Here is a 25,579-nt window from a genome sequence, read left to right as displayed (position 1 = left end):
TATGCACTACGAACATGGTGTTGTGCAGTAACCACACAATCAGTCTATACGGTACAGTAATCATGCATACCAGAAAACTCCGCAAACAATTTCAAAGTTCAAAAGTATGACTGTGGACAGAAAGGGAATACTCTAGATATCTTTTAAAAATACCTTACTCCAATTCTGGGTATCTATGAGGCTTGGTAGTGGGATTGTCTGCCATCAGTCACTCATTAGGAATTCCTCTAATCTAATATGGCTATTTTTGTTTCCAATAACTTTGTGTTTACCAATTTCAAACTCCAAAAGTCGTTATTTTGAAAACAAATAATAAAAATGAAAAGGCAGACATTTTGTATAATCTTATATTTATAATTGATTCTTATATAATCCTTATGCGAACAACCAAAGTATAGTTACTTTAGGAATTCTAGGTTTATTTTAATGAGGCACCCCTGCCACTCCTGATCCTCACCATCCCCGCCTTTACAACTCTTTGTGTACTAGCTGAACTCTTTACCTGTCCCTTCCCATTCTTGTTTCCCTCCCAAGAGGATGAACCTCTTCTCATTCTTCACATGTGGCCCAATCCGCTTCTCCGTGTGTATCTCAAGAGAAATGCCTTTATTTCTATTTATTCTTATGATCTTTGAACTTTAGAGGGCCTGTGTACATGCATTCTCTTTAGGACAGTAATTGCACAGGATGGTTACTGACTTCCATTTCTTGATAACCTATTCCTTCTGTATTGTGGAATAATTTTGTCCTTGAAACGTAATGCTTCCCTGTTATCAAATAAGAAGGAATTTGTTAAATCTTGGTTAGTGGTAGCTATGAATGCAGAGGCATGGCATTTATGTTCACCTGACTAACTACCATGACTCTGTCTGGACTTCTATTTAATGGGATCTCTCTATTAGTTCCCTCCTTATTTACCATCCTCAGTTTGACTCTACAAAGCTTGTTGCCCTCAACTTATATCCTAGTTTTCTAGAAGCTTGCGAAAATTTCCCTAAAACTTTGACCGCTGTCTGGTGTTTCACTGACTGATCTAGCATTTCCTTTGTTACAGCTTCACTGTCAAGCATTTGATTTTATATTCGTCCCTCTGATGACCTCTTTGACGATTTCTCACATTAATCAAATGTGAAGCCCTAAAAAAATCCATTATCTACTCCTGTGCCCTTTTGCTAAAGGCAAAGTGTGTATACGCCTCTGCTCTCAACCTCTCAGTGGATATTTTGACTCTTGCATGTCTAAATGCCACATTATCATCACTGAGTGAAATATTACCCCACCTGTCAGTATCATGTTGGCCCTGGTGTGTACAGCATGAACCTGTGACAATTCTCTCGATGACATGTTGGGTGTCTGGAGATCTTATCAAGGTAGCCAACCCTGTGCAGGTTTTTCAGTCAACTGAATTGGATAGATCTTGCCCCATATGACCAGCCTGTCTCATAATCCAGCCATTACACAATCTAGTGACTGCACCTCTTGCTATTTGAGTACTTTTGAAACCTCTGAATTGAACACTGATAGCTAGTCCCCTAGAGTTTGCGGAGTACAACAATATTCATTCCTGATGTGAGAATTCTGTATGAAAGACTTGAAAGCAACATAGTTTAATTCATTAAACTATACAAACACAGCATTAAAACTACATGATTTTAAAAATACATAAAACACAATAAAATATACCAAGTGATGAGCAGTCAGGCATGACCGACAGTATATCCATATATTAGTCACACAGTTAATTGCACATTATTAAAGGTTACTACCTGAACTAAGCCAAAAGACAAAAGGTATCTCGCTTTTCATGCAACTAATCGACACAAAGGTTATCCTAACATTTCAACTGAGCTGCTGCCACAAAACATTTTGAGACAGCATAGCATACAAAAAGTTCAATAGCGTTAGCAAATGAACAGAAGCTGGCCTACATTTGCACATACCTTCATTCATCAGGGATGGGTGCAAAATATTGTGACTGTTAACAGCATGAAGCCTTCAAAAACAGAATGGCATGATGATTGTTTTGAGGACAGAGCTGGAGAATCTGGAGAACCCAGGCCTTTTGTTCTAGGGATACTCAACCATCCTATTGCCACATCTACCTTGAAACATGTTAGTAAAACTCACTCAGATGGTCTTCCAACCATTTCCAGGTATGGGTCCATCCCAAAACAACATTCAGTCATGATGTAGGACCTGAAATTGGACTTGGGTGGTTCAACAGGTTCCTTCTCTGTAATAACTAATGACTGATCTTACAGTAGCTAGCTCATTGCCCTTTCAGGATATCGTGAGGGGGCACCACCGACATGCAAACCCTACTAGTATTGTGGGGTCTATTCTGTATTTGAGCCAGGGAATTGCAAAGGTATTAGATGACTTTACTATGTCTGTTATAAGCTCCCACATTAGAAGAGCATATGGGTTAGACAAAATTGACAGCAAAAGCAACACAGTCCCTCATTTGATATTATTACATAGGTGTAGCAAATCAGTTGCATTCTGGCAGGAAAATGTTGAGATTTCTGATGATAGGCACCAAATTCTCTTCAAAAATCTGTACTCCAGGGGCTGTAATTTTTGTACTTTGACATAAGGTTGCTCCATAGGTTACTTCTGCCACAGTTTTTGCTTTACAGACTTTTAGCACAGATAAGAAAGAGAATATCCCCCATTATTTCAGCTAACTTTGCTGGACAAAGGCTGACAAATGGGAAGTTTATCAAAAATAACCCCAGGGTATGGAAAGGAATCCACGCTCACAAGCATATGATGGTTAATATGAATTGGTTTAAATTTGGAGTAGGGTGGCCAATTCAATAACCTTGATTTTTTGCAAAGTGTTTGTCAAACCCAGCAATTCCATGTAAGTTACATTTCAAGAGTCTAGATGTTGCAGGTCTTTCGTGGTCTGACAAAAGCGTGGCATCATCCGCATGGAGTAAAAGCAGCAACCCAGAAAAGGAGAGAGGAACTGCAGGTTCTCAAAAGGAACTTTTTTCTAAGAATTTTCAGGCTTCTCTTTTGCATCCTGCAAATGTACACTTGTTAGGCTCAGACATTCTCAGGGGCAAAGACTACATTCTGGGGACTTTTTTGTTACAAGGACGCTGCCTTGTCCTATTGAAACTGTATGTTGTATTAATCTGAAGTTTGGATTGGAGACGGCTTAGTTTTTGATTTTCTGGGCTTGCTCATCAAACACTGCACTGAAATCTGGGTCTTCCTGTACAACCTCTTCCTGGACCTACTCTTCTTCGCCGAAGCCTGGCTGAAACCAACCTGAGCTCCGGAAACTGTGAAAGCCATATCACCAGGCTACAAGATCACAATAGTACAGAACCAGCAAACCGGAAGGAGTACTCACAATCATCAATAAGGATTGTATCCGATGCTCTCATGCTTCAGCCAACTCCTGCGAACAACTGGAGCACCTGGAATTCAAACTCACCCTCTCCAGCAACAGCACTCTGGGAGAAGCCTTGCTTTATTAGCCACCTGGGGAAAGAGTTGACTTCAGCAACACTGTCACCACACTCGTGTTCAGCTCCAGCTCCTTCATCCTTCATCCTTCTCCTCGGAAACCTCAATGTCCACCTCAAAGACTACACAAACCCAAACACCACCAACCTCCTAAAAACTCTGAACACACTTGGACTCACCCAACTTGTGAAGGACCCCACTCACACTCAGTATGTCATCTGCTAGACTCTATTTTCACCAACTTTTCTGACATAATATGGACAAGCCCACCCGTTGACCGATCACTCCCTCATCGGTTTCAACCTTCACCTCAACCACCAGCTAAGTACCACACCAACTGAAACCACTGAACACAATTTGAATGAATGACATAATGTAATAATCTTACCCGGTCGAAGTTCCGCAGGGGCGTCATGCAACACCAAGTCCCAATGTAGAGAAAGTCCCAACCTTCCACCCCAACCTACTGCCTCTATCAAGCCCTAGAGCACAGAGGTGGTGGCGGAAAGAGGGGAAACAAAACAAGGATAAAGGGGAAACACAGGAGCTGCGGTCTTCTTCCTTCTGCTGTGTCTATGGAACTGTGGTTATGTTCGTGAAACAGTGGTCTGTAGATGGTAAAAAGAACAATATAAGTGTCTTTACCATCCTATGAGGACCCTAAGACCCCCACCCCTCGTGTAGTCTTTCCTATCTGAGTACCTTATGGCTAGAGGCCTTCCGCTATCTATAGGGTTGCACAGGAGAACGGAAGAGGTCAGGCAAAGGCAAAGGCTAATCGTAATTCCCTCTTCAATACTGGAGTGGATGCAGTTCGACCCTACAACATAAAAGGGAAATCCATATACTAGTTCACCAACAGAAAGTCTGAGGAATCCCAAAGTCCCCTTCCCACTTATCTTACTCGGAGAATCCGGAGGTCAGCAAAGTTGAAGGAGTCTCACAAGGCACCTGGAGAGACGTTTTCTGGTGGATTCTGGACAAGACAGCAGGAGAAGCGCACGTGAAGAAGGAGGGGTGAATCCGGCATGCGCTGGAGGTAAGCCTACCTCAGGGATCACTGGTAGGACCACAGCTGGCTTCGGGGTTGGAGGGAGACAGGGCAGAGACACCCGGCCGGCCCGCGGGACCAAATCCGGCAAAGTGGGCGGAGCGCTCTGATCCCCGTGTACCCAGATCCCAAACAGGAAGAGATGAGACCAGCTAATCCGGAAGGAGGGACAGGGCAAAAAAGAGAACTGCGGTACCGCAAAAATATAAGACAGAGCTCTGCTAGCTGAGAGAAGCCTCTCAGTCATACGTCCGAATAACGGAACGTACTTCCGACCTCCCGCAAGGAAGACGGCGAAGCAAGGAAGTTCAAGGCTCCAAAAACGGACGCCGAAGCGCCCGCGCAATAGGAGCAAACAAGAAACAGGAAACAGGAACAGGAAGTCCACGGAACAGCCTGGGGCAAACACTAGAACGCGAAGCCCCGAGCCTTCCGGATGACAGGCTTTTCTACTGGCCTGTCGCCATCGCGCATGCGCGATAGCCAGACGCTGCAGGTGATTCGTCTACAGCGGAGGATCGTCGTTCTCGGCAATCATGACAGTACACCCCCCCCAACGCACCCCCCACGGGTTTGGGTTTGTGAGGATGTCTTCTGTGGAACAATCGTATCAAGCGAGGAGCATGCACTTGACTGGCAGGTTCCCAGGTGCGATCTTCAATGCCATACCCCTTCCAGTGTATCAATCAATCAATCAATGACATTTATAGAGCGCACTACATACCCGTAGGGTCTCAAGGCGCTGGGGGTGGGGGGGTGCCGCTACTGCTCGAACAGCCATGTCTTCAGCTTCTTCCTGAAGGAGAGGTGGTCTTGGGTCAGGCGCAGGTCGGTCGGGAGGGAGTTCCAGTTCTTGGCGGCCATGTAGGAGAAGGACCTTCCTCCTGTAGTTGCTCTTCGGATGCGGGGGACGGTGGCGAGGGCGAGGTAGGCTGATCGGAGGTGGCGTTTGGGAGCGTGGAAGTTGACTCGGCTGTTGAGGTAGCTCGGGCCTTGGTCGTGTAGGGCTTTGTGTGCGTGGGTGAGGAGGCGGAAGGTGATTCTTTTGTTGACGGGGAGCCAGTGCAGGTCTCTCAGATGTCCGGAGATGTGGCTGGTTCGTGGGATGTCGAGGATGAGTCTGGCTGAGGCGTTCTGGATCCGCTGGAGTCTCTTCTGGAGCTTGGCGGTGGTACCGGCGTAGAGGGCGTTGCCGTAGTCCAGTCGGCTGGTGACGAGGGCCTGGGTGACGGTCTTCCTGGTCTCGGTGGGGATCCACCAGAAGATCTTCCGTAGCATGCGTAGGATGTTGAAGCACGCCGAGGAGACGGCGTTGACTTGCCTGGTCATGGAGAGGGAGGAGTCCAGGATGAAGCCCAGGTTGCGTGCATGGTCTGTCGGTTTGGGTGCGGTGCCCAGGGCGGGAGGCCACCAGGAGTCGTCCCAGGCGGAGGGTGAATTCAAGTATTGTAGACGGCGTCTACTCCGTCGGGAGTCAACAATGGACTCCACTTCGTATTCTTCTCCTCCGTCTACCAACACCGGAGGAGGGCGAGCAGGCAGACGAGTACCGGGTTCCACAGGTTTTAGGAGGGATACATGAAAAACAGGGTGTGCCTTGATGGTTTCAGGGAGTGTTAGTTCCATTACCACAGGATTGATGACTCTAGAGATCGGGTATGGTCCAAGGAACTTAGGTTTAAATTTACAAGACCCCTTCAATGGAATGTATCTGGTGGACAACCACACCTCATCGCCCTCCTTATATTCTGGTTCTAACTGTCTATGTCGATCTGCTCCTTTCTTGTAAGTTGCCTTTGCTTGTTCTAAGTTTGTCTGTGTCAGCTGATGTACACGGTGGATCTCTTGAATGAATTCACTAACTGCGGGTGCGTTACAAGAAGCTACACTAGGAGAGAGAAAAGCCTTTGGATGATAACCATACGAACAAAAAAAAGGAGTGTATTTCGTGGATGCATGTTGGCTGTTATTATATGCGAACTCCGCCACCCATACCATTTTATCCCAATCGCTGCGTGAGTGTAAAGACTGACTTCGCACGTACTGCTCAAAACACTGGTTGACCCTTTCGGTCTGCCCGTCTGTCTGCGGATGATGGCTAGAGGACAGTCTCACATCAATCTGTAGTAAGGAGCATAGCTGTCGCCAAAATCGAGAAACAAACTGGGCACCCCTATCTGAAATTACCACAGAGGGGAATCCGTGTAACCTGATCACATGCTGTAAGAAAACAGTGGCTAGTTCCGCTGCAGTGGGTAATCCCTTTAGGGGGATGAAGTGTGCCATTTTCGTAAACAAATCCACCACCACCAACAAAGTGTTATGGCCCTTGGTAGTAGGGGGGAGTTCTACTATGAAGTCTAACAACACCGTGTGCCAAGGGAGAGGAGGAGTGGGTAAGGGTTGGAGCAACCCTGAGGGGTTTTGACGCGACACCTTGCTTTGAGCACATACATGACAAGTCTTAACGTATTGCTCAGTATCCTTGCCCAGGGTAGACCACCAAAAGCGGCGTCGCACATTGTCCATGGTCTTCTTAATTCCGGAATGACCGGCCAAAGGATGGGAATGACACCACTCTAAAGCTTGTCCTTGTAAGGCGGGTGTAGGTAAGACTATCCCTCCCTGTACATATATGACCCCCTCTCTATTCTCATAATCTGTGGTCTTAATCAGTTCCTGCCCCTCGGTACCTTGCTGTTCCCTCACGACTTCTAAAAGGAATTCCTTTCTCGGATAATACTCCTATGATCTTGTCTGGCGGGATGATAAGGGGAGGTTCCTCCTTCTCTTCTTGTATCTCAAACCCTAAGCGAGACATGGCATCCGCCTTGCCGTTCTTCCTACCCGCCCGGTACTGTATAGTGAAGTCATACTCACTAAAGAACTGTGCCCAGCGGAGCTGTCTCATGGAGAGGGCCTTAGCTGATCGTAAGAATTGCAAATTACGATGATCTGTATACACAGTCACCGTATGTTTGGTTCCCAGCAGGTATTGTCGCCATTCTTCAAAGGCTTTCTTAATGGCTAACAACTCTTTGTCTCCCACCGCATAGTTCACTTCTGCAGGGTTTAATTTGTGTGAAAAAAAGGCTACTGGATGCAATTCTCCTGAGTGTCTATCTGCTTGTGATAGTACCCCACCTACCGCGACTTGTGACGCATCAGCCTCCAACACAAAAGGATAACTCGGGTCTGGGTGTTGCAGTACTGGGTCTTGGGTGAAAGCCTCCTTTAGGGTTTGGAACGCTTTATCGGCTTCGGTTGACCAGACGAACGGGACCCCTTTTCTGAGCAGTCGCTTAATAGGGGCCACTAATCCTGAAAAGCCGTCGATAAAGCGCCGATAAAAATTGGCAAAACCGATGAATCGTTGAATGTCTTTGATCTTTTGAGGAGCCGGCCACCTTGAAATGGCCTCCACCTTTTGTGGATCCATTCGCAACCCCTTGGGAGAGATTATAAACCCCAAAAAGGGAACTGATTGCACATGAAACGTACATTTTTCCAACTTGCAGTACAGTTGATTGTCCTGCAAGCGCTGTAGAACCTGTCTTACATGTGGGATGTGTTCTTGTACGGACTGTGAAAAGATCAACAAATCGTCGATATAGGCGATTACACAAACATCCAACAGGTCCTTTAGCACCTCATTTATAAAGAATTGGAATGCAGAGGGCGCATTACAAAGCCCAAAGGGCATTACCAAGTATTCAAAAAGTCCATACTTGGTACAGAAAGCCGTCTTCCACTCATCCCCCTCTGCTACCCGTACTAAATGATATGCCCCCCGCAAGTCCAATTTCGTGAATACACGGGCGTCTTTTACTCTGTCTAGGAGGGCGGAGATGAGTGGAAGAGGGTATCTGTTCTTGATGGTTATTTTATTTAAGGCCCTATAGTCAATGCAACAGCGTAGACCCCCTTCCCGTTTAGGGATAAAGAACAGAGAAGAAGAGGCCGGTGATTTGGAGGGACGGATGAACCCTAAGGAAAGCATGTTATCTAAATATTCCCGTAAATAAAGGTTCTCCTTCTCCGTCAAGGAATAAACACGACTGAACGGTATCTTGGCTCCTGCTTGAAGGTCTATACGACAATCAAAGGGTCTGTGAGGTGGTAAGGAAGTGGCCTCCTTGGGGTCAAAAATAGTGCTTAAGTCTTGATAAACCTCAGGCAACACTTCTTTGTTCTCGGTACTCATACTCTCTTGGTTTTGACTGACAGCCAGGGTGTGTGCCTAGCAGCATTCCGGTCTAAACTGTAAAGTGGCCTTATGCCAATCTATGAGGGGATTATGTTTCCTTAACCAGGGTAGGCCTAAGAGAACAGGAAACTGTGGCGACTGAATGAGATCGAATTCCACCTGCTCAACATGATCGGTTTCTAGGAGAACCCTGATGGATTCAGTCTTCTGTGTTATGGGCCCTGACTTTAACACACTCCCATCTATAGTGGTAACCGTCTCTCCATACCCCTTGTCCTGGGGCTGAATGCGGTGTTCCTGAGCCCATGTTATATCCATAAAGTTCCCCGAAGCCCCAGAATCCAGCATGATTTGAGTTTCAGCCTGTCCTTGTTTCCAGACCAAATCAGCTGGGACAAAAAAATGACCAGAAGAAGATGTTTTAGGGTCGGAAGAAGAGACACTTAGTCCAGACGTACCCGAAGTCCTTGTCTCACAGGTCTCCGGGCTTCCTAGTTTTCCGACTTCTTGCCTGGCACTGGCTTGGTGGGACAGGACCTCAAAAAATGTCCCGCCTTGCCGCAATATAAACATAGCCGATTTTCTCGCCTTCGGCGTCTCTCGTCCGGGGTCAAAGGTCCTCTCACAATACCGATCTGCATCGGTTCTGCTTCCTCTCCTGTAGAGGAGAATTCAGGCTTTTTCTCCCTTATCGTTACCACCCGAACCTCTGTTTTACCTCTCTCCTTCTTACGTTCCTGCAGGCGATGATAAATCTGCACTACAAGATCAATGAGGTCCTTACAGGAACGGGGAAGGTCCACTATGTGAGACAAGGCGTCTTTGATCTCGTCCCTCAGACCCCTATAGAACAATGTACCACGTTTCTCCTCGGGCCAGTCTGCCTCAACAACTAACCTCTGAAAGGAAGTAATATAGGTGGCTATCTCATTGGTCCCTTGTTTTAAGGAGAGCAAATCCGTATCTGCCGTGAGAGTATATGTATGTTTATCAAATAACTTTCTAAATTCGTCCTTGAAAGCCCTATAGTTCTGTAAAAGAGGGTCATCTCTTTCTATTAATGGAATTGCCCAATTTGCAGCAGACCCCCCTAGGTACGATATCACAAAAGCTACTTTAGCCTGATCTGTGGGAAAACAGGGAGCTTTGCAAGTGAAATGCAGTTGGCACTGGCTGATGAACGTGGCAAATTTGGAGGAATCGCCCGTAAACCTCTCAGGTGGGGCGAGAGGGATAGACGGAGGAGTATGAACCTGTATGATGGGAGCGGATTCACTAACACAGCCTTCCCCCTGCCTCTCCCTCTGTATAGAATTCACTCGCAGTGCCAACGCCTGGGTCTCTGCCTGAAGATTCCCAATCATGTTGGCGAGATCCGCCAATGTTACGTGTTGTTGCTCCATGACGCCCGGGCAGAACACACCACGTGGGCTTCGCGTTCTGTAATAATCTTACCCGGTCGAAGTTCCGCAGGGGCGTCATGCAACACCAAGTCCCAATGTAGAGAAAGTCCCAACCTTCCACCCCAACCTACTGCCTCTATCAAGCCCTAGAGCACAGAGGTGGTGGCGGAAAGAGGGGAAACAAAACAAGGATAAAGGGGAAACACAGGAGCTGCGGTCTTCTTCCTTCTGCTGTGTCTATGGAACTGTGGTTATGTTCGTGAAACAGTGGTCTGTAGATGGTAAAAAGAACAATATAAGTGTCTTTACCATCCTATGAGGACCCTAAGACCCCCACCCCTCGTGTAGTCTTTCCTATCTGAGTACCTTACGGCTAGAGGCCTTCCGCTATCTATAGGGTTGCACAGGAGAACGGAAGAGGTTGGAGTGGATGCAGTTCGACCCTACAACATAAAAGGGAAATCCATATACTAGTTCACCAACAGAAAGTCTGAGGAATCCCAAAGTCCCCTTCCCACTTATCTTACTCGGAGAATCCGGAGGTCAGCAAAGTTGAAGGAGTCTCACAAGGCACCTGGAGAGACGTTTTCTGGTGGATTCTGGACAAGACAGCAGGAGAAGCGCACGTGAAGAAGGAGGGGTGAATCCGGCATGCGCTGGAGGTAAGCCTACCTCAGGGATCACTGGTAGGACCACAGCTGGCTTCGGGGTTGGAGGGAGACAGGGCAGAGACACCCGGCCGGCCCGCGGGACCAAATCCGGCAAAGTGGGCGGAGCGCTCTGATCCCCGTGTACCCAGATCCCAAACAGGAAGAGATGAGACCAGCTAATCCGGAAGGAGGGACAGGGCAAAAAAGAGAACTGCGGTACCGCAAAAATATAAGACAGAGCTCTGCTAGCTGAGAGAAGCCTCTCAGTCATACGTCCGAATAACGGAACGTACTTCCGACCTCCCGCAAGGAAGACGGCGAAGCAAGGAAGTTCAAGGCTCCAAAAACGGACGCCGAAGCGCCCGCGCAATAGGAGCAAACAAGAAACAGGAAACAGGAACAGGAAGTCCACGGAACAGCCTGGGGCAAACACTAGAACGCGAAGCCCCGAGCCTTCCGGATGACAGGCTTTTCTACTGGCCTGTCGCCATCGCGCATGCGCGATAGCCAGACGCTGCAGGTGATTCGTCTACAGCGGAGGATCGTCGTTCTCGGCAATCATGACACATAACTACTAAACCACCAGCCAATGCTCCAAGCTAACCTCACCTAATCAGTTCAACAACCGGATCACCTCCTGCGTGGACGTCTCGGCCCACTCAAAACCATGACAACCTCTAGAACCAGACCTCAAGCAAGCTGGCACACTGCAGACCTACCGTGCTCAAAACATCACTGCAGGAAGCTGGAGTGCCATAGAAGACTCACCCAGGATGACATTGATAAAAATACCAACAAATCAGCTCTCTGTCACCACCACCAGCAACTCAGAGCCACCAAATGCTCAGCCTTGACCAAACGGATCAACAACAGCGCTAATAACTTAAAGGAAATCTTCTCCGTAGAGAAGGAATTCAACTCCCCCACTGACAGCATCACACTTGTCATCCCCTTGCTCTTTAATTATGCAATAATTTGAGCACAACGTACAACAACTTCACACCCCAAGGGACCCCCTCCACTCTGGCTACCCTCCATCACAACTATGAGAACGCACCAGAAACTGCCCTAACTTGTTGGCCTACCATCACCACCACGAAAATTGACGCCACCATTCACTCCACCCTCTCAGGAGCTCCATGGACCCTTGCCAGCACATTGCCTCTTCAAAGGACTGAAGCCTTTTTGCACTGCTCTCACCCCAAACAACAGCTCCCTCACCACACCTTCCTTCCCGGACATCCTGAAACACACAACCATGCTGCCACTATTGAAAAAACCTACAGCAGATCCAACCACACCAGCAAACTACAGGCCCATCTCCCTGCTACCCTACCCAGCAAAAGTCCTGTATAACAAGTGACTAGCGGACAACCTCAACAACAATCTCTTCCCAAACCCATGACAAGCGGGTTTCAGACCTAACCACAGCATCCATCTCAACATAGAACAAGGCAACACCATGGTCATCATCATCCTGGACCTCTCTGCGTCTTTTGACACCTTCTCCCATTCAATCCTCATCCAATGCCTTCATGGGGTGGGGATCCATGGAACATCACTTCAGTGGTTTAGGTCCCTCCACATAGGCTGCACACAGAAGGTCAACCTAGCCCTCTATACCTCGAAAACCTTCCAATTTGATCTGCAGCTTCCCTCAGGGATCATCTCTCAGCCATATGCTCTTCAATGGCTATATGGCCCCGCTCACCAATATCGTCCACAGCCATGGTCTCAACATCATCTCATATGCTGACACAGAGCTCATTCTCTCCCACTTAAAGGACACCCTCAGCACTGAAGCGAAATTTCTGAACTATATATTGGAAGACAACCTCTGAAAAAAATGCAACTGCCTGAAGCTCAACCCCAATAAGATGGAGGTAGTGCAGTTTAGAATAGATACTACATCCTATTTACCATTTGAACTGGGACAAACACCCACTCCATCCAGCCAAGCCAAGAACCTGGGGATTGTGATCGACAGCCAAATTTGAATCTCCAGCCGGGTCAACTTGATATCCTCCTCCAGCTTTCGCAACCTTTATGATCCTCAGGAAAATCTTCAGATGGCTGCCTCTCAACACTCATCGACCAATCACCCTAGCCCTAATCATCAGCAAGCTACACAATGGGAATGCAATCTACATCGGAATCTCCACCCTTCTCACCAAGAGACTCCACACCATCCAGAGCACCGTGGCCATACTTACACTCAAACTCCCACCTGTACACACATATTCACTCACCTTAATGCCCTCCACTAGCTCCCCAGCCACAACTGTGCACTGTTCAAACTACTCACACACACAAACACATACATACAAAGCACAGCACACCCTAGGTCCCACTTTCCTGAAAAGCTGCATCAGCTTTCACACCCTCAGACAACTTCAAACTGGAAGTCTTCTTCTTGCCTTCCTCACTCACATATGAATAGCCAGAGCAGGCGGCTGCGCCTTCTCATATCCATCTCCCAAAGCCTAGAACAAACATCCCCTTCACATTACAGCTGCCAACTCAGTTCTAGAATTCTGGAAGAAACTTACAATGTGGCTCTTCCAATAGCCCCAGCTAGGGAAAGCCCCCTTCTTTAAAGTGTAAGGATGCCCACCTGGGTGATATGTGCACTCTACAAGTAAACATAACATAACATTTTAAGTTTTATTGCTCTTTCCTCCTCTTTCCCTTCCACCAGAGTTTTTGCTTTTGCTTGTTACGACCTGTGTTTGGTTGTTATTGTATCTTTCAGGGCAGATATGTTGCTTCACTTGTTATGAATTGCAATTTTATTTTTTACAAATGGATGGTTCAGATTACAGAGAGAAAAAGAGAAGGTGCCTCACAAGATCCACATTGTCTTTCTTGCAATCCAGGCTAGGTCCCTTGCATTTCCAACCTGCTGGTTCATTAGGGTATATATTGATAGTTTACTGAAGATGCATGGCACAGCATTAGTGTTTTGAGGTGTTTGCTGATGGTAAACTGCAAACTGTCCTGCAGTACAAAAATGGTAAATTGTATGGTGTTGTAATTGTGCAACGTCACCAGTGGTGTATAGTCAGGAGACTTAGGAGTGGGATGCAGCAGTGTTATTTCACAGTACCTCAGATTTGCAACTTTGAATAAATATATTCGTCAGGACCCTCTGACAGTAAATTGTACAATTCACACACAGCATTGGCACTGAATAACTTTAGCCGGCATTGTCGCTACAGAAAGCAGCAAGTATTATTAAAACTACCTTGGTTGAGACCCATTTCAGACATCTTGATACTAGAGACAATACACAATTTAGGGTCCTACTTGCTCAAAATGGGGAATTCCTGTTTGCAACATGGCACATTTAAAGCAGCCCCTGCTAGTTTACCACTCTGCTGAAGAAATAAAAAGAAGGCCCAGAAGATATATTGAACTTCAGTTCAATCACTGGCATCTTTTTCCTGAGAGAGACATTAGAGAGAGGCGGAGCTACATAGGTGGACCAACCCATCACCGAAGATTTGTCAGGGGGATACCTATCAGACATCAGACCAGGCTATATGCTTGAAACTATCACCGTACAAGTCCCAGATGACACATTACAGAAAACAACTTGTTAGAAGACTACCAATCAAACCTCAGACAACAATCTTCCTCTGAAACTGTAACTGAACAAGTCCTAGATGATGCCTGGCAGATTATGGATGGGTAAGAGGAATACTTCTTCTACCTCTCTCTTTGAAATCCAACTCCCTGGTCAATATTGTTAAAAGCCCATGGATATAGAATGTACTCATTTGGTTAAGCTACTTTCTACATAACTGGAGGCACATAGGAAAACTGGAGGACTCGGCAATACATCATGTATCATCAGAACTAACTCTTCTTCAATGTTTACATGGAGACCTCAGAGATTTAGAAGGCTTTGACCTAATCCTACACAAATAATTGGACAGCATTCAACTGTGCCACAAGTTCTCAGCAGAAGAGCTACACAAGCTTGGAGGAATTAAAGAACTGGGGGCATATTTACAAGAGGTTATCGACACCAGAACGTGGAAAACCTGGTCTTAAACTGGCGCAATGAGGAGAACTGATTAATTTCTTTCTGTTTTTGCTTTTTCTATGTGTGCTGCAGAATGCAGCACACATAGAAAGAGCAAATCGCCATCAGTGATCGTTCTTGTGCAGGAAGGTGTCCTTTCCTGCACATGAACAGTCATTAGATAATGACGAGTTGCAACTTTTATATGTGCTGCATTCTGCAGCACACATAGAAGTTAAAATTCACCATTAGTGATTGTTTATGTGCAGGAAGGTGTCCCTTCCTGCACATGAACATTCACTAATGGCACATGAACAATCATTCCCTGAAACGCAGGCCCCCTTGCACTATGGTGCAAGAGTGCCTGCGGTGGCGCAAGGCAACTAAATTTAGCACCAGCACTAGGGGGAATGCAGGGTAGCGCCGTAGTATTGTAAATATGGTGCATCCCTGCGCTTTCAGAATGTCGGAGCGCTTCGTTACCAATTATGGCATAACACCGCGGCCCGCCATTCTGTTGAAATGATGCCCCTGGATGTCTTCGAATGAACTCTTACCTAATCGTGAAAATGGTATTCTTACTCGTTTCTTCATCACCATCAAATTAAATTCTGAAGCAGACTGTATATTGGCTCTCATGGCCATGCACCTGGTACTAGTTGTAGCATCCAATGCAAAATCACTCTGTGTAATGGAAGACAACTGAGCACAACACATTGCATCTCAGAGTCAGATAATTGATTGGTGCTACAAGCTCTAGTAGTTACAAGGCCTGTGCAATTGATATATCCTCAACAAGCAAAAAAAAGGAGAGTTTATAACCTGTTCTTACAAAAGCCCATGGAAAATAATGGTCATCTCCTCAATAGTTACCTAAACAGTTAATAAAGGCCCCAATCCAGGGCACAAATGTATGCAGTCAAGTTTAATGTTAGCTTCTGAAAATTAATTTCCAAAATGTGTTCAATGGCATTGTATCCAACAATCCCTCCCAACAAATGTTTCACCAATAAACATCATTGTTTCATTAGGTGTTTCGTCTAGTGAATGGAAACTACTATAGATATGAGAGCTTCAGATTGTCAACAAACTGTCATTCTAAGGTGGTGGGTTCTATATAAACAGGTGCCGTTTTCACCATTTGGTTCACTGTTTTTATTATATGAGAAAAATTACCATATTGGTGCCGTTATTCATTTTTAGCTAATATAATACCCATAAAGAAATTATCACAGTGAGCACCCTTTTTATATTATGAAGGAAATTATTGCTACACTGTTCTTTATGCCTTTACAGACAATTAATTTGAGATTGTACCCATGTGTTACTGGGCCTCTTAAACTTTAACTAACAATTCTAAACTTTTGTACCTGAAAAGGTACAATTCTTTTTGGGTTACTTTTAACTCAAATTTATTATTTGTCTGTCATTAATCACAGTAAATTGTGAGGAATTTGATCATAGGAAATAGACCCTTCCTCAGTGTTTCCTCATATACTTTTACAATTTACTTCAGGTTTTGTACTTCAACTTTTTATGATTTTTAATGAGCAGCTACATTTCTTTTAGTGACCTATGATGATATAGGGAAAACTATCTCTTCTTTACTAACAATTACATTCTGTAAGAAATGTGCTTTTCATTGTATTTCTGTTGTTGATAGTGTTGTTCTCTTACATTACATTTTGTCGTTCTTTATAGTCTTGGAATACGGTATGTATTGGCTAAGCTTGTTGGATCAATACCATTAAAATTGTTTCTGGAAATTACATTTCTGAAAGATAAGATTAAACTGAACTAAAGACACTTGTGCCCTGGATCTGAATCTTTATGGATGTCCCCTATTAACAAGTCTGTCAAAGGAGCAGGTTGGCACAGTTTAACAGTTTACAACATGGCTGCCAGCAAATTCTCCGTAAACAGAAAATATGACCACATTATTCTCGTCTTTCTCTCATTTGACAAGCGTCCAATACAAGCATTCCTCATGTGCTGTGAGCTTGTCCTACTACATTAGGTGAGGCCCAGGATGAAACCTCTAAAAATGAGCTTTCAGAGGACTCAGGCATTAAAGACCACACTATGTACTGCAATTTTTTTAATGCAGTATTGGACAGTTTAGTCCTGTATTTCGTTTTCCAAGGTAGGATCATGGCTCAATAAAGAACTCAACATCTTAAAAACAAAAATTGAAAAAGAAGGTGGAACTTCTATGGAGATTCAAATACTGTGACACTGTTAAGATCTACTTATATAATTACACTAGTTAAAAGTGTGTTATATTTAAAGCCTAACAACCATACAATGTAACAATAATTGTGGTATCAAAAAACATTCACAAGATGTATCCAGAAATGTTGCTAAACTGACTATTAAAATGTAAGCCCACATAAAAAGCCTTCATATGTAAGACTTTTGCAACCAATGTCTGGCCCACTTCAAGGACAATGTCACTTCAATCATAAATGACTTTGAGATCGCCAAAGGAACCACCACTAATACCAGTGGTCTGATATAAGATTCACTTCTTCGGCTACCTATAAGGCTTCCCCCTCCTATTGGGCAGATTTTGAGCTGTTGTTGGGAGACTCACATAATATCTTAATCACTAAATGCAGGACTGGAGCACCTCTATATCCTATACTGAGGAACTTCGATTTTCGATCACGATCGAATCGACCCGCCATTTTGTGACCCGCCGCCATTTTGCGTTGCCATTACTCAGGCAGCACGGCGAACGAAGTCTATTCTGCTTTTTCTGTAGCCTGGTGTCAAAATACGTCCTCGGCCTTTATTTGCAAAGCTGGTGTTAGAACTAGCCGAGTACACTAATCCCTGTCTGGCCTTCCTAATCCCTGTTTCAACTACCTGTTGGCTCACACTATTCTTTCCTGATCATATCTTATCGACTGGCCTTCACTGTCTCCTGCTAGCATTCTCTCATGTCACGACTGTCCTCCAATACACACAAACGTATCTCACCACCTGCAAGTTAGTTATAATCTGTTAATGAATTAGTTTGAGGGTGGGGTGACAAACACAGTTAGAGGAGAAGTCTCTTCGAGTCATCTGATATTTCTGTTTTCGAACCTTTCCTATTGGTTCCGCTTTGTTTTCCAACTTTCCCTATTGGCTCTTTTCTTATATGCTTTGGGAGCGTATCTCGTTAATAATTGTGTATTGTATAATATTTAATCTGATGCGCCACAGAGTGAAGTGGCAGTCTCCTTAGAACCTACTTTGTGATCTTCTAGGATAACTGTACTAGCTGCAGCTAAATAAATCCAATCTTCTAACGCCGACAGAGTGTCCCTTGTCTCTGTGTAGCGAAGCAGGTGAACTCCGGAGACAGAGGGCGTACCCTGCGCCGTCAGGTCCAAAAGGTTCTGGTTCTTCAATTGGCGCCCAACGTCGGGCGGCTTCAGTGGTACCGGTTCTGCTCGAAGGTCGTGAGGAACCCCGCAAGAAAATTCCGGAGGGTTCGCGAGCCACACTAAGCGACCCCTGTATGTCAAAAGTGGTCCGAAGGTCTTTTGCAGCGCGGTTACTCCTTCCTGACGGCTGCTGACGACCGCTGCCCTGACTGCCGCCCTGCTTTGGCCCATTCCTTTGATGATGTATGGTAAGGCGAGATGATAGACGGGCCTCTGTTGGTGGAAGAAGACGTCCTTAGTTAAGTATTTTCGTGGGTCGCGCCCACAATTTGGTTCTTTATTTGATGTCCTTAGGTTTCTTAGATTTAGCTTTTGCAAAGGCTAAAGCCGAGGGTAAGTGCATTTGTGCTGCGTAAACTGAGTTTTACTCCCTTGAAGTTTGTGAACAGTCCGGAGACATCTCGAGATGCCTGGTCTGACTAAGTTTGGAAGAATTTGTTGTCTTGGTTGTAATAGGGATTCCCGACTTGAGGACTCTTGTCCGATTCCTTCGGTTGGAACTCCCACATATGAGCTCTATTCGAAACATGGTATCGGCCCCATTGCCTTTAACGAGACATGGACTCGATACACGAAGAAAGATGGTGTTCTCAAATGGCCAGAAAACTGTAGTTTTGATGCTGATGTGCTAGACAATTTGGAAGCAGTTTTGTTCAAAAGAAAAGCCCGGCCGGCAATGTTTGACTCTTTCCGCCTTTGGTGTAAGGAAGCCAAACAGAAAGAAATTAAACAAGCAAAACGAGATAGGAAAGCACAGGGTATGACAATTATACAGGCTGCCCAACAGTTCAAAAATGATGAAATTGACAATGCGACTGAAATTTCGGAAAGACAACATCGTATGGCGATAGATAAATGCTATCCGGTGTTGCCTGTTTCTCCTTCTGATAATAAGAAAGATATAGAAGAAGATCCCCTAATGTCTCATTTATTAAGGTTGCCTCCAACCTATGCGCAAAATGCCAATGTACCTCAGCTGTTACAGCCTGCTCAGCTGCCAGTGGTACCTCCGCCGGTTCCGGCTCTTCAGCATTTGCCTCCTCCAGTATTACCGCCCTTGCCGGTTTTACCATTAGTCTCAACTTCTTTGCCTTCATCTCCTGATCTTAGCTCTCCTTTGCCTTCTGCTCCTCCTGCAATTTCCAGTTCTTCTCCTGTCAGTTCTCCTAATACTCTGTCTCCAGTTCTGATGTCTAATTCACCGTCTGTGCGTAAACGTCTCACAGATTCTGTCACTAGTATTCTATCTCCTTTCTTTGGAGTTTTTAATGTGTCTCCGACTTTTGCTCGAAGACAATCTCGTAGTCAGTTCCCAGATTTTGAGGAACGAGAGAAGCTAGACTCTCTTGCACGAAGATGGATCAAGAAGGGTCCACAATATAGTGTGCTTGATATTATGCCTACCTTTTTGCAATGGAATGCGCCTACGCAGAGATATGTTTTTAATGTAATGTGCGACATTCTCATTAAAGAATGGGAAGATGTGAGTTCGAGTCCGATCTCACAAGATCTGTTAAATGTTCAAGCTGATTTTGAAAAAGGACTCATTGTAGGTTCCAAAGTTGAGGAAGCTGTAAGGACACTTATCTCTTATAGATCCTTATTGTTTTCTCAGATTTTTCTTGATTCCGATCCGTCGGTTAAACTGACGTCGAAAAATTACCCTATGAGAGAGGTTCCTCCAGTTTGGAAGGAGGCAGTTGCGGGAGTAGGTGGTAATGCGCCTATTCCTGCTCATTTTCAATGTATATGGGTACATGTCCCTTGGAAGAGGTCTGAAGTTTTGGCTCCTAAACAGACTCTACCAGATCCTCGTAAGAACCCTGCAGGTTATTACAAAGAATTATCGCAGACAATCGAGGCTTGCATTATGAATCTAGCAGATATTGATATGTTGATGGGTAATGTAGTCCCACAGACAATATGGGCTAAAATTCGTAGAGAGGACCACGCACAAGAACTAGGAGCTACTTGGGATGTTATAGCTAATACAGATAGAAACCAAGTGGGTGGCGCAAAGCCTGACGCTTTGATCTCGGAACTTCCTGGTAGAATCATCACGTTAATGAAAACTATGATGCCTGCACTGAGAGTTAATTGGGATAAACTGGCAGCATGCAAACAAATGAAAGATGAAAGTGTCTCTGACTTCTTTACTCGTTTTGAGGAGACATTTATCGACCACAGTGGTCAGGACATGGCTACCGAGGGTGGACAGCGATTATTCGTGGACAAATTTGTATTCAATTTGCTTCCTGAGCTGTCACACAAATTAAAAGATTCAGAAAGTTCATGGGCTGTTTCTTCTTCTGCTCAAATATTGGCTACTGCACAATATTATGAGAATAGGGATAAAGAAGAAAAAGAAAAGCAAGAGAAAAAGACGAAAGATTTAAAAACGAAGGTTCTCTTGCAGCAAGCCTATCCGCCACGTTATGTTCAGCCTCAGATTCAGCAGCCACCGCAGTTTCAGAGGTTGTATCAAAAACCTGAGTCATACAATCCACGACCTTTGTTAGGTCCTAATCAATGTGCCTATTGTAGAGAGCAAGGTCCGGTTTTATTGCAGCGCAATGGAGCGTTATCTGCTCCACGAGGTCGTGCTGGCCTCCAGTCAGCAAACAGAGGTAGAGGTCGAGGTGTGTTAACTCAAGAACAATGTGCCCTTCCTTCTCCCAATTCCATGAACTACTTTGATCAGCAAAATGTGAGATCTACACAGTATTACAATGAAGACCATTATGTTGAAGGCGAGAATGAGAGCCTTCATGCCAACTAGGACAGCCATGGACAAAGTAAGGGAGTTGTGCCAAAACCCCATAAGATCAAAATGGTCCTTATGTTAACGTCACTACAATGGGTGTATCAGAGCCATTTCTTCTAGATACTGGAGCAATGAGAAGTTCTATCATTCATTCTAAACTCCCTGGGGCACCTTTGTCTGGCTTAACAAATGTTTCTGTAGGATTCTCTGGCGCCCCTGTTCGCAATCCGGTTTCTTGCCCTTTGCCTATTTCAGTTGGTCCTTATGATTTGGAAGCTCCACTTCTGTTGACGAATGGTTGCGGTGAGAATCTGTTGGGTCTAGACCTATTGAAAAGAATGCATGCTACAATATATTGTTCTCCTTCTGGCGTACATCTCACTCTAGGTCAGAAGTTGATCTCCCCAATGTATTTGTCCAAAGATCAGTTTCCTCCTGAGTTTCTTTCTCTTCCAACAGCACTTTGGGCCACGGGTCCGAACGATGTGGGTTGTCTTGAGATTCTGCCTTATGTTGTCACTCTCAAGCCCAATGTTGAACTACCACGTATCCCACAATATAGAATTTCTGCTGAAGGTGAAAAAGCGCTTTTGGAAATCATTCATGACTTAATTCGGAAGGATGTGGTTGAAGAAACAAGAGGTAACACATGCAATAGTCCTATTCTTCCTGTTCTTAAACGTACTGATCCTTCTCAGCCTCCTGTGTACCGTTTTGTAATTGATCTGCGAGAAGTAAACTAAATTGTGATTCCACAATTTCCTGTTGTTCCAGATATCACTGCTTTGTTGACAATGATACCTTCCACAGCGACTTGGTTTTCTGTTATCGATCTAAAGAATGCCTTCTTCAGTATTCCCATTGCAGAAGAGAGTAGGGACATTTTTGGTTTCTCTCTTGGAGGCCAAAGCTTCCGATTTAAGCGCGCACCCCAAGGCTATTGTGAAAGTCCCTTCATTTATAGCCAAGCTTTAAAATGTCATCTTGATACTTTTTACTTGCCGATTGGTGCTGCTCTTATTCAATACATGGACGACTTGTTAGTCGCCGCCGATACAAAAGAAATCTGCAAAGATGTCACTGTTGCACTGTTACGCCACTTGTTTAAACTGAATCACAAGGTTTCAGCTTCCAAACTACAATATGTTTGTCAAGAGGTTACCTACTTGGGTCATCTCCTATCAAAGGAGGGACGACGGTTGACACCAGAACGAATTCAGGCGATTGCACGAATGTCTGTACCATCCACACAAAGGGAAGTACGTGCCTTTCTGGGTATTACTTCTTATTGTAGACAGTGGATCCCTAACTTCTCTTTGATCGCCAAACCTATGTTGGCACTCACTTTAAAAGATACGCCTCAGCCCCTTCCTTGGACTGATGAGTGCCAAAGGAGTTTCACTGATTTACGCACTGCTCTCTGTTCTGCTCCTGTACTAGGTACCCCAGATTACACTAAGCCTTTTACGCTGTATGTTCACGAGAGAGAAGGTTGTGCCTTGTCAGTCTTGACACAGCAATTTGGAGACAGACAGCGGCCATGTGCCTATTTTTCGGCTACATTAGATCCCGTAGCTAAAGCATTGCCCAGTTGTCTCAAAGCAACAACAGCAGCAGCAATTTCTATCCGACAGTCTGCTGGAATGGTGTTGGATAACACTCTCATTGTCATGGTGCCACATGCAGTGGATACTTTGCTAAACAGAACAAAAACACAGCATCTTACGAGTGCACGTTTAACTGGTTACGAGCTGACGCTTTTGGCTAGTCACGTACACATCAAACGATGTAATACCCTGAATCCAGCTACTTTGTTGCCCCTTCCAAATGAGGAGAGTGTTGAGGATCAGCATGATTGTTTCTTCCGTACTGAGGAAGAGACAAAAGGAAGAATTGACCTGAGAGACACACCGCTAGAGAATCCGGATGGGATTCTATGGGTAGATGGTTCTTGTTTCAAAATGCCTAATGGAGATAGGGTTTCAGCCTATGCTGTAACTACCTTACATACGATTGTGGAAACTGCACGCATTAGACACAATTCAGCGCAAGCAGCAGAGTTGATAGCACAGACGAGAGCTTGTGTATTATCGAAAGGGAAAAGAGTGAACGTGTACACTGACAGCCAATATGCTTTTGGTGTAGCGTTCAGTTTTGGGCATCTCTGGAAGGAAAGGGGATTCCTAACTTCACATGGCACCAAAATACAGCATGGTCAGTTAGTGACTGATCTCCTTGAGTCACTTGCTTTACCCATCCAAATAGCGATAGTGAAGTGTAGTGCACACAAGAAGATTACGGATGATGTTGGACGAGGAAATGCATTTGCTGATGAAATAGCAAAGAAAACAGCGAGAGATTCAACGAGTCGAATGTATGTGGCAGGTCCTGCGAATTGGGTCAGAGAGAGAGGAATGTGTGAGAATACAGTGGAAAGCGTGAAAGCGATTCAGAAAGAGGCTTCAGAAAGGGAGTTGAGTAAGTGGAAAGAAAGTACGGTAATGTTGGGTGAGATGGGTTGTTGGGTAGAATTATCCGAACATCAACGTTGGCTGTTACCAGATGCTTATGTACTTCCAGTGGTTACTATGGCTCATGGTCCAGCTCACTTAAGTGCAAAAGGCATTTGTAAACTTCTGGCTCCAGTGTGGCAAAATGAAAATATCCCAAAATGTGCAGACAATGTAGTAAAGCACTGTATTGTTTGCCTAATGTACAATCCAGGAAAGGGAACCCCAACTCCAGCAGGTCACTTTGCTCCTCCGACATACCCATTTGAGGTGTTGCAAATCGATTACATTCATATGGATCGATGCAACAACCTCAAATATGTTCTGGTGGTAGTATGTGCCTTTTCGAGGTGGATAGAAGCATACCCTTTGAAAGATAATACAGCTTTATCTACAGCTAAAATCCTACTAAAAGAGTTCTTCCCCAGGTTTGGTTTGCCGCGCATTGTCTGGAGTGACAATGGGAGCGAATTTGTTGGCCAAGTCATGCAGAAAGTTTGTGTAGGTCTTGGAATCAAGCAAAAGTTCCACGCGGCGAATCATCCACAATCAGCGGGTTTAGTAGAATGTTACAATGGAACTTTGAAGTTGAAATTAGCAAAGGTTCAAGCAAGTACGGGACTCAATTGGCCTGATGCTTTGCCGTTAGCTCTGCTATCCACCAGAACTGCAGTACACTCTCGTTTGGGACTTAGCCCTTACGAAGTGGTATTTGGCCGTCCGGCCAACGTATGGGGAATACCTCGCCCTAAGAAATTCTCAGACTTGCCCTATCCAATGTTGATTGACTATCTGCATTACCTTACAACTAAATTGCGTGTTCTTCATCAACAGGTTCAGAGTGCTCTGCCGGAGGCCTCCACAGACCCAGGTCATTCCATCCGACCAGGTGACTGGGTCTGCGTGAAGAATTTTCAAAGGTCCAATACCTGCAGCCCAGGTGGCGGGAGCCTCGAGTGGTGTTGTTGACCACAAGGACAGCAGTCAAAGTCGAAGGAAAGAAAAATTGGATTCACGGTGTGCATTGCAAGAAAGTACCTTTGCCTTTGCCTTTTGATCAGTGGGTTCGTAGAGGGGTTGGTGACTGTGAAGGCGAAACAGTTCCACGATTTGTACCCTTTAGCGATGCACACCTGAATGGGACACTGTCTGAGAAAGAGGACGACGACATTTTACAGGAAGCAATTCCATCGCATCATCGCTTGGATACGACTGAACCAAGAACATTGTTTCAAAATCAGAGTGTTCCGGGGAAGGAACATTATAATCTCAGGCCCAGACAAAAGAACATTTGAGACTTTCTTCTCCCTTGTGTAGTGTTCTGTTTCGGTTGCAGGGTCACGGTAGGAGTCTAGGTCACGACCTGAGTAGTGACAATAGGTCTGCAGGATCTTCAGTGTCATAGGACGGTAGAGCATCGTGACTTCAGTGATTGAGGAAGATTGCCGTGAGCATCCACTAGTAAGATGGAAACTACACTAAATAATAAAGAAAGAAGAGATGGAGTGAAGAAAGCACCCTGTAAAATAATGTACAGTTGTTTTAGTATAACTTTATGTGTTTTTATATCATTATGTATTGCTTTGGCGATTATTGGTTGGATAATTTATGTTTTGCAGCCAAGAAATACCTCCCCTTCTTCCTTTTTGCCTTCTTCTACTATCTCTCCACATCTCTTTCATACTCTTCCTTCACATGAACTTGTCAGAAGAACCGAGTATTCTGACACTGCACAAAAGAGTAACTGCTCCTACACGTACATTTATTCCTCTCAAAACTCGCCTCCTCTAGTGCCGTCTCAAGGCACCTATTTCATCTGCTATGATAGAGCTTATACTTGGTTACCAACGGGTTTCTCTGGTACTTGCTATATAGCCTTTCTTCTTCCTCCTACTTACACTGCTTTTGCCAATTATCACCGAACCCGTTACGGCAGAGGGATTATTGATTCAAAGGACACAGCGGGACAAGAGGGGGGAGATTTCCTTAAAGGTTTTCTTCCCTTCAGGGGTCCAATGGCTAACAGCAGAAATATAAGGCAACTGGTCCG

The 25,579-nt window shown here is 45.0% G+C and overlaps 1 protein-coding gene across 2 annotated transcripts in view; it reads right to left on the bottom strand.

The window, feature by feature from the left end:
* The window catches only part of DRC7 (dynein regulatory complex subunit 7), a 203,212-nt gene that overhangs the window by 107,345 nt on the left and 70,288 nt on the right, over positions 1–25,579 (bottom strand). The window lies entirely within an intron of this gene.

Source organism: Triturus cristatus, chromosome 12 (genome assembly GCF_964204655.1).
Source record: "Triturus cristatus chromosome 12, aTriCri1.1, whole genome shotgun sequence".
Lineage (NCBI taxonomy): Eukaryota > Metazoa > Chordata > Amphibia > Caudata > Salamandridae > Triturus > Triturus cristatus.
This window is presented reverse-complemented; position numbering and strand designations above follow the sequence as displayed.